This window comes from Adiantum capillus-veneris, chromosome 1 (assembly GCF_014529385.1).
Source record: "Adiantum capillus-veneris isolate H3 chromosome 1, ASM1452938v2, whole genome shotgun sequence".
Taxonomy (NCBI): domain Eukaryota; kingdom Viridiplantae; phylum Streptophyta; class Polypodiopsida; order Polypodiales; family Pteridaceae; genus Adiantum; species Adiantum capillus-veneris.
In genome coordinates, this window is record NC_140931.1 from 78178105 (window position 1) to 78188899 (window position 10795).

The 10795-nt window shown below is 40.3% G+C and overlaps 1 pseudogene; it reads right to left on the minus strand.

The window, feature by feature from the left end:
• Positions 1-721: 721 nt before the first annotated feature.
• LOC147465018 (histone H3-like centromeric protein cnp1 pseudogene) lies at positions 722-1168 on the minus strand (annotated as a pseudogene).
• Positions 1169-10795: the final 9627 nt, after the last annotated feature.

Below are 10795 nucleotides of genomic sequence, written 5' to 3' on the forward strand. Positions count from 1 at the left end.
ACACTTACACTCTTATCTGTGAATATGTTGCTTGTATGGAGTTGATAGTCCATACCACTTGTTTGTCCAATCCTATGCATACAGGGCTCCAATGATTTGCTAATTCGTATGGTAACACTAGTGTTGTCACCTGGAGCATTGGATAGTGGACAAACCATCTCTCCAATGTGCAATGAGGGGTGTTCTTTATTTGGAGTGGCCGCAGACATTTGTGGATCTAAAATATAAATTTCATATTGGGTTTCTTGAGGGAGCTGGCTCTTTATTAAGCTACAATCACAAACAAGGATTTAATTAGAGAGCAAATACCAACAAAGAAAGATCTTAAAGGTAGAGATGAGCACTTACTTTAGACATACATAAACAATAAAGTCAGTAATTTGTGCATTTGGATCTTTCAATATCCCAATATCAACAGAGTCCAATGCTAATGCCTACTGCCATTAGCAAGGGGAATGCTTGCTAACAATCCCTCTATCATGGAGTGTAAAACATCCTTGTTTCTTTCATTTAGCTATGTGGTAACTTGCCCATAATTTCTCCTCTAGGCCTCTTCGTCAGTAGGAGCAGACTGTATACTCTTTAACTTCTCTGCTTCAGAGTGACGTCTCTCTTCTTGCTCAGCTCTGGCTCTTGTGTTCACCTCATGAGTAACCTCATGAATCTTAACCCCTTGAACTCGGCGGCATGGTGGTATTAGCAGTATATTGAGATCAATAAACTAATTAGGGATAATGAGCTTATTGTATCTCCAACGCACTCTCTTAAGAGTCTCACTGTCCTTGTCCATTATTGTCACACGGTGAGCATGAGCAACAACAATGGTAATATCATTAAAATACTCCAAAAGAAAATATTCTGTTGCTTCTTGAAGACACAGCAGGGCAACTGCCTTCCACCTCATTGTACTAGCACATGCTTCCTCACAGATTTGTCTCACTTCTCTTTGAAAAGGAAGTTTAGGGACACAAAGCTCAATACATTTCTGAGCTTTCCTGATCTCCCTAAATAAATCCATGTTTCTTTGAATATTCTTCATTCTTGGGCCCTTCAATATTTTCATTGGTTTACTTGAAGTTTTCTTTTTACTAGCAGACCTTCCACATGCTTTCTTTGCAAGCCCTGGTCCTTTCCCTACCTTCCTTCCTATTCCCTTGGTTCTTGCCATTACACTGAAAGAGAAAAATGCAGAGGATCACTCTCTCTCTCTCTCTCTCTCTCTCTCTCTCTCTCTCTCTCTCTCTCTCTCTCTCTCTCTCTCTCTCTCTCTCTCTCTCTCTCTCTGGGATCACAGCGAGCGGGCACAAATTTGACATGGGCTAATAGCCTACTGCGCGTCGTGATCCACAAGGGGAAGGAGGAAAATTAGAAACTTACTTCAAGCCTTTTAGGCAACAAGCCCCAATTTTAATGATTATTAAATTAAGTCTCTCTCTCTCTCTCCTTATCTCTCTCTCTCTCTCTCTCTCTCTCTCTCTTTCTCCCCCTCTCTCCCTATCTCCCTAGCTTCTTATCTCTCTCTCTCTCTCTCTCTCTCTCTCTCTCTCTCTCTCTCTCTCTCTCTCTCTCTCTCTCTCTCTCTCTCTCTCCCTCTCCCCGTTTTTTGTGGATCACGGTGCACGGGTTCATCTTTAAGCTAGGCTAGTTACTGTCCGCCGCGGGTCGTGATCCACAAGAGGATCGAGAAAAGTTTGTAATCTATATCATGCCTTGTAAGCAACAAGCCTCAACAGTTTTCTAGGATACTTTCTCTCTCTCTCTCTCTCTTTGTATGGATCATGGCGCACGAACACAAAAGCAAGCAAAGAGGACAATCTACCGCACACCATGATCCATTTTATGACATCTCTCTCTTTGTATTTCTCTGTCTCTGTCTCTTCTTCTTTCAAACCAAGCAAAGGTTCAAAAATACTATCTCTCACACTCTCTTCATCTATCCCTCTCTGTCTTTAGCTTCCAAACCTAACAGACTATCAGCAACTCTAGCTCTCTCACACTCTCTCTCTCTCTCTCTCTCTCTCTCTCTCTCTTTATCTCTTTTTGACTCTTCATCTATAAAAATCACTATGGAAATACCTCTCTATGTGGAATTCAAATGGAAGAAAACGCATGTAGGAGCCTTGCGTCTTGGTTGCAGAGGATGTCTCGGCTGTGGGTGTATGTTTGTATCTCTCTATCTCTCGCAGAGGTCGTTTTTTTTGTTAGCTATCTCCCTCTCCTTCTCGTAGAGGTCGTCTATGCAGGCTTTTTTCTCTCTCTCCCTCTCTCTCTCTCTCTCTTTGTATCTCTCTCTCTCTCTCTCATCATGAAATCAAGTGTGCATTTGTTACTATAAATGTATACGTTGTCGAGAAATTTGCGGTCTTGCCAGGAAAGCACCGGGCTTATGGCTGTGAGAGTTTGTGAGAGAACTCAACAAAAACTATATGAAGGAGTTAAACCATAGATGCCATGAAGACTAGGGTTTGGAAAGAAGTGCAATCAAAGAAGACTCACTCTTTCTCTCTTGCACTCACACACACACAAAGAAAGAACGCAAAAGAGAATGTCAAAACAATACGAAGATGAAAACATCAAAGCTATGGTCATATCGTATCATGGGTAATATGAAAGGGTTAATGGATGAGTTAATGGCATTCAATCTTGGCTGACCAAATAGGTTACGAATTGTTCTTTGGAATTGTAGTTTTGTGCTTACCATAATATAGATATTTGGTCTAGTGATTGGGATTAATTGTGTGTACAAATCCTCTTGGTTCATAGCAAGATAACTACGCTTACATCAAAAGAAAAATTATAGTCTATGAGAGGTAGTATGATGGGATCCGATGATAGAAGTATTTCATTGAGCCTTTCTGATTCCACTTTGATTGATACACCAAGTCCAATATCTTCTTTGATTAGAGTTGATCTTCCACAGATAGCGTACAAGAATGGCTAGTCTTCCTCTAGGAGAAAGTGTAGGCTTGGGCTTATGTTAATGGCTAAGTACAATTAGGCATTACTACTCACTCCCTCAAGAATTCCTCTCATCAATGGCTTGAATGCTTGAGTTCCTTCCAAGGAAGAAGAGGTCCCCTTTTATAGGTGAAGGGAACCCCCAAGGGTTTACACAAGAAGAGAGGAGCCAGTGTGAACATGAATTGGAAAAGTTGGAAATGAGTTGTCCTTGCATGATGTGGGCAGACTGGGGTCCAGTATTTTGATCATATCTCCTCAACTGTGGCTCCAAATAAAAAAGTAAAAATATGGGCAAAAACTTCATCTCATTAGCTACGATTTTCATTTTAAAATCGTTTTCCAATTCGGATTGGAACCTTGTGTAAAAAATTCATCAAAATAGGGTCCATTTATGGCAGCAAAAGTCTTCATGTGGTCTCTTTAGCCTAAACTTTCATTTAATTCCAAAGGACACCTCATGCCATATGAAAGCATGACATTGCTCCTTGAAAAAGTTTTGTAATCATGCTTGCAATAATGCATTAAAATAAGTGTATCTTTGAAATCATGCCACCTAGTGTCCCACTAGGATTTGATTCTCTCCTAGTAGCTATTCAAAAAGAATATAAGAAAAGTATAAAAAATACATAGAATATATATATATTAGAGTTTACCCTAGATATAGGATCTAGCTAGCGTGTGAGATGATAATGAAATAGTAGAAATAAAGAATCAATGCTTTTTGCCCCAAGTTAAAGAGGCGGAGCTATTGATGCTTTTCCCATAGTATTTTCTGATGGTAAAGTAAGGATATGTTACCCTTGAGAAAAATAATAGGATGAGATAGAAGGCTTATTATTATACTTAAATATGCATATGTAAACTATAGGAAATATAATTATGTATCTAAAAAATTACAAGATAGATCTTGTAGCATGCGTTCCCACTATGTACGTGTCACAGTACGACATCCACCCCCTCTAAACCTGCACATCCTCCGGTATGTGCCACATTGTCTCTTTGTAAGATTAGACCTCTTGTACATCTTCCTTGTCTTCTTCTTCACTGGAAATCTTTACTTCTGTACCATCTAGTTCAGACAAGCTGTAAGTAGCATTTTCATGCACATGCTTTACAATATACGGTCCAAACCATCTTTTTGAGAACTTACGCATGACTATGTGCTGGTTATCAAGGCTACTATCATACACTAAAACCCAGTCACCTTTGTCAATTGCTTTGCTCCTGAGTCGATGTCGCTTATCAAAATAGTCCTTGTTTTTCAACCTTGCATTTTTGAGTCGTTCTTTTGCAGCTTCAATGTCTCCAGGTCTTCTCTCTAGCTGCCTTATACGCAGTGCAAGGAGATCTTACCTATTAAGCCCCTCTTGCCAAGGTAGTGCATTCCATGTGGGAATTGTATCCTCAATCGGCATCACTGGATTTTGACCATGCATTAGCTCCGCAGGCATGTAGCCAGTTACTGAGCTATGTGTTGTACGATCAGCCCATAAAGCATATGGTAACAATTTTGGCCACTCACCAACTCTTCCTTCGCAAGCCTTGGCCAAAGCTTTGATGATAGGAGGATGCCCTCTTTCACTCTTTCCATTTCCTTCAGGGTTGTAAGCTGTAGTAAGAGAAAGCTTGATCCCTAATCTAGAAAATAACTCCCTTGCTTCTTCGGCATCCAGTTCACCTCCATCGGCAGTGATTTTTCCCACACAACCATAACGGCAAATCACCTCATCAAGAAGGAATTTGCACACAGCTTCTGTGGTCTTAGCTCTTAATGCTCTTCCTTCAACATGGTTAGTTAGGTCCTCTCGTGCAAGAACCAAGTATCTCATCTGCCAGAGTCCTAAAGGCATCGTGACTAGATCCACAACCCATTTATAGTGCATGGCTAGTGGATATGTAGGGTGCAATCCATCACGATGTCGAACATTTGAATACATTTGACAAGTTACACATGACTCTACAAACTGAGATACATCTTTATACATACCCTTCTACCAGTATTTTTCTTTCAACTTGGAGAAGGTTGCCCACACACCCCTGTGTCCAGCCCATAGACTCTCATGAAACTCTTGTATGAGCTTTACTTGAGTCTCTTTTTTATATATAACCCGTTGTGGTGTAGCACCCTTTTGTTTAGGATGCTTCCACAAGTAACCATCCCTTAAAAAGTACCCATATGCTTTCCTGCGTATCCTCTTGAATTCTTGTTCAGACCAATCATCCTGTTTTGTTAGAGTACTCAAGTACCTTCCAATAGAAAGCCAATCACCTTCATAAAGATCTTTCAAGAACAATTCAAGTGAATTAGTCATGCAGACATTGTTACCTTTGACATGAGAGATAGAATAGAATTTTGTGTCTACATCATCTCCCTCATCAATCATTTGTGACTCATCTTCATACCTTGCCCTTGATAGCATATCTGCCACTGTATTGTCTTTACCTGAAATGTGCTTAAACTCGAGATTTAAGGACTTAATGTAGGCAATCCACCGCAACATAGCAATGTCTGGTGTTGAGCAACTTGTAATCATCCCAAGAAGTGGTAGACAATCTGTTTCTACAACCACACATGCACCAATTAGGTACTCTTTCCCACTTTTCAAGGCTGTAACCATACCCCATAACTCTCTCTTTATCTGTGGATAGTTTCTTTGGCGAGCACTTAGTACCTTTGCTCCAAATCTTACCACATACCTGTGTCCTTCTTTGTCATCTTGCCCTATTGCCCATCCAATCCTTGTAGGACTGGTATCTACTGTCACAATCACTGGCCTTTGACACTCATAGTCTACCTTTCTCAAAGTCATTGCTGACTGGAGTAACTCCTTTAGCTTTTTCATGGATTTTACATGTGCTTCTGTCCATTTAAACTTTTGATTCTTTCTAAGCAGCTGATAAAGAGGATCAGCTACATGTGCATAATGTGGAATGCAAATAACATAGAAGACACATGCTCCCAGAAACCTTCTAACCTCAGTGATGCTAGTGCATGTTTCTTTCATTCTTTGGATGGCATCTACCTTTGATGGACAAGGTTTCCTACCATATGGCCCGCACATGTGCCCCACAATGAGTACTTCTTTGACACCAAACATAGACTTTTTCCCTGACAATGTAAGATTTACTTCTTCCAACCTAGACAAAATTTTATCACAATCATTTATGTGATTTACCACAAACCTGCGACATCCCTTGAGATCCAAAGCTTCATCTTTGTCACTTTCTTCACATCCTTTGATAGGCAAATCATCAATGAAAGGCATTGTGATTTGAGGAATAAAGTCACGTAAGACCTTATTCATCCCATTCATCATATGTGCAACCGAGTTGGTTGCTCCCTGTGGCAAGGTACACATCCTTACCAAACCCAAAGGTGTCCTCATGGTTGTCAAGTCTTTGCTTTTGATTGCAAGCTGAAATTGATCATACCCTGAGTAGAGATCCCCCATTGAGTAGATTGCCCTCCCTGCAAACGCCTCTGCAAATTCATCCACAATTGGACCTGTACCTACATTTCTAATTGTCACCTTGTTCACTGGTTGCATATCTTGGATGAAGCGTAGAGAACCATTCTTCTTTGGGACTGTGAACCACCTGTTTCAGTATGGAGCACAAGAAGGCTCCAAGATTCCCATTTTGATTTTCTCATTCAGTAGCTCTACTAACTTTGGCAAATGAGCCTTTGGAACCGGAATAGGCCGTAGATTCCAAGGCACATGAGGTATTGTGAAAATTACCATAGGAGCTACAATAAAAGGATCAACACATCCTATCTCATGTGGCTCAAATGCAAAAGCCTTACCATGCTTTGAAAGCATTTCTTTGAAGCACTTTGTCTCCTCCTGTGTTAGAAACTCCTCACAACCAATCTGCAACTCTTGAAAAGACTCCTTTGTGAAGGTATGCCCGATCTTTTTAGGATTCCGCAAACTTGGTTGTAAAGAAGCCTGTTCAATCTTTTCCCTGTTGTTGGGTGGTAAGGGTGAAGCTATTGGTTTCACCTTCTTTGCTACACTCTTGTATTTAGTTTCAACATGGACTTCTGGGCCAACTGTTTGGCTTTCTTTAAAGGCTTCTATTACTTGATACATTTCCATAGAGCAAATTTCCACAACTTCATTTTCAAGATGCAAACTAGACCTCATTATAGCATCAAGCTCACCCATAGTATCTACAAAAGAAACTTGTTCACACAAACCCAAAACATTTTCAGTAGGCTTTAGCAACCCACTCTTTTTCATGCCTATTTGTACATTATGCACATATTGCCTCTCATATCTCTTCAAATCTTCAAGTTTTGTAAAACATACTGATCCATTCCTTGTTACCAAGGAGTTCATCGAGAAAGTTTCACCTATTTTTGGATCAAGCGAGACCCTTTTTCTTTCTGTACCACTGCAATCCCGCTTTACAATGGTACTTGGCCAAAACCCATCATTTCTCTATGATCATGAAACTCTTTGCTTACCTTTGGTAGAGGATGTTCTCTGAGGTTGTCACGATTTCTTTCATGGTTTACACAAACTGTGAGAAATTGGACAGCTCGTTTACCATCTTTGCTACGTATTTTAGCATATGCTGAACCATCGTCCATTACCTTTGTTTCCATTCCAACTCCCACAATGTAGGGTTGTCCAAGGATGAGATGATATGAAGATGTATCCTGAACAAAGAAGTTTTGGTCAATATTTACATCACCTATTGTCACCTTCACACTTGGACATGCTGCATACAATTCACCGGATGAATTGTTTGCCACTTTTACCATCCAACCATGATCTGTGTCCATTGGCCATTTGCACTTGTTGTAGAGACTCTTTGACATTATGTTTATTTCTGAACCATGGTCAATCAAGGAGGCAAATGGCTCTTCAAGATCACCTACCTTGACCAAAGTTTCTGTAGTAGCCCTTGCCCAATGACTTCGTGAAACTCCTAGGAATATCTTCAACTTCTTCATCATCATTTGAGAAATGCACTTGCTTCACTCTTCCACTAGATTGGTAGCATCCTACCACAGCTCCATCATTCTCCTTATTTTGCAGTTGCATCCCTTGTGTCTTTGAGGTTTCCCCTTCAACCTGTGGACGAGTAACTTCAGCAAGGGTTTGCCTCTTTCTCTTGATGATGTCAATGATCTCCTCATGGAATTCACGCTTTGCAATGCCAAGAACTTCTCTCAGAGTAAATTCAATCTTGCTATTCAAGATCCTTTCCTCCAAGACTTTCTTTAAATCTGTAGCAACCTCAATATCAGATTTTAGTTTATAAGTTGGGCCTTTTGTCTTACCTTTCGTTGGCTCTTTCTTCTTTCCTGTTTTAGACTCCTCCATGAGTACTTCAGGTGGAGATGCTCCTTGTGTTGAGGGTGTTTGAGAAGGCATTGAGTCGCTTCTTCCCCCACTTCTAGAAGCTCTTTTTGATGGTCCTTCATCAGCATTCTCACGTCTGCGCTTCTCTTCTACAATTGCCTCATTTTGTTGGCATTTTGTAATGTAGGCATGCACTGACAATGAGTCCACTAGATCATTCCATCCTGTTTCTAGACGTATGCAATCACCTGCTTCATGTAGAATCTCTTTTGTAAGCTTTCCCTTTTTAGCTAATTGCATGACATTTGGCCAAATTTGACCATGATGGTCACTCACCTCTTCATCACAAAAATGTTCAATTTTTACTCCATAAGTAGCTGCCTCAACTGAAGAGGTGGCATGCTTGGTTGCCATATCTTCAACTAAGGTTTGCATTCCCCCCTTCCCAAAGTTAGTTCTCAAGGGTAGACCTGTCTCTCTTAAGTGGATTTTACCATCCTTAAAAAAGACAACATCTTTTGACAAAGCATCACTAAAATCATCACAATCCCTTCTTACATGGTCTGTACTATCACACCAAATACATCTATTAACAAACCCTTCTTTGGGCTGTTGTCTTTGCCTAGGAAGTGGCCCTGATGGTTGGCCTTTTTCTTCAAGCTTTGCAAACTTCACCTTTAAGTCACGCATTCCCTTCACAAGCTCATCTAGCATGGACTCATCAAACTTAGAAGCGATAAAAGTAGGCGTTACCATTTTGTCAGAAGTTGAGGTGGAAGGACTTGTAGTGTTTACTACCATCTTGTCCCTTCTTCTTTGTCGTTCGGCAAGCAGTGAGACAGCACCTTCAACCTCATTCCAGTCGGCGGTCTTTAGTCATTGCTCAGCATCATTATCTTCAAGAAGAAGCTCCAAATTTTCTTGAAACTCTTTACCTGCAGCTTGTAAGAAAAGATCTGTCTTCTCTGCATCTAGTGTGGCCCTTTCTGTCCTTGTGAGTTGTGCATAGCGCCGCTCAAATTCCTTAAGTAGTTCTGTTATTGATAGTCCTTGCTTTGGCTTGACTACCCATTCTAAGAATGTCCTTTTGGTCACTCTCTCAGAGTCCTCCATGAAATATTCCTCCTTTAAAGCTACTTTGAGTTCTTCCCAATTTCTCCCATGCCCATCTTTAATTGCCCTAACATGCTCCCTAATTTCTGGAGCAACAACTAGCTCAAAGCTTTGAATCATCTCACCTTCTGACACGCGATGCAGCTCTATCTCCTTCACATACTCGCGTAAGTACTTGGTTACATCTTTGCCATTGAACTGATCCATTCTGTTGACGACCGCTTGTATGGCCTTCGTTGTTGAAATCTCCCTTCTTTCAGTAGCATGTTGTTGTTGCATGAACATTGCAAATGCTTGAAACATTTGCATTGTTGCTGGGTCAAAATGCATACCTTGTTGCCCAACATGATCACCCATGGTTACCCACAAACTCTCACCCTAGCAGATTCGCGTCGGGTTCACCAAAAATATGTCGAGAAATTTGTGGTCTTGCCAGGAAAGCACCGGGCTTATGGCTGTGAGAGTTTGTGAGAGAACTCAACAAAAACTATATGAAGGAGTTAAACCATAGATGCCATGAAGACTAGGGTTTGGAAAGAAGTGCAATCAAAGAAGACTCACTCTTTCTCTCTTGCACTCACACACACACAAAGAAAGAACGCAAAAGAGAATTTCAAAACAATACGAAGATGAAAACATCAAGGCTATGGTCATATCGTATCATGGGTAATATGAAAGGGTTAATGGATGAGTTAATGGCATTGAATCTTGGCTGACCAAATAGGCTACGAATTGTTCTTTGGAATTGTAGTTTTGTGCTTACCATAATATAGATATTTTGTCTAGTGATTGGGATTAATTGTGTGTACAAATCCTCTTGGTTCATAGCAAGATAACTACGCTTACATCAAAAGAAAAATTATAGTCTATGAGAGGTAGTATGATGGGATCCGGTGATAGAAGTATTTCATTGAGCCTTTCTGGGCCAAAGAGAAACACTATACGTTGTTGAAAGTGTATTTTACGGCTAATCCATACGTTAATTCTAATAGATTGTACAGAGTGAAAGCGATAGAAATGATCATCATGTGGGTTATTCATCTAGGATAGTATGTGAGAAATGTAGATATAAGAGAAGCAATGAGATGAGAAGTTTCCCTCCCAAGCCCTATTCTTGCCCGTAGGCAATAAGGATACTGCGGGGAGAGATGTACCTGTAGCAAAGAGAACCTAGAATTTGTAGAGAGGATGAATTACTAAGAATGAGAGAGATAGGTTTGGTTAAGGAGATTAGATACATATATATATATATATGTTGGATTAGAGATTGAAAAGAAAACAACAAGAAATCAAGAAAACATCAATGTTCTTACTTCACAAATCCTTCGGCACCATTATTGATGGAGAGAGAAGAAGAGTGGAGAATTCCACTTTGATTGATACACCAAGTCCAATATCTTCTTTGA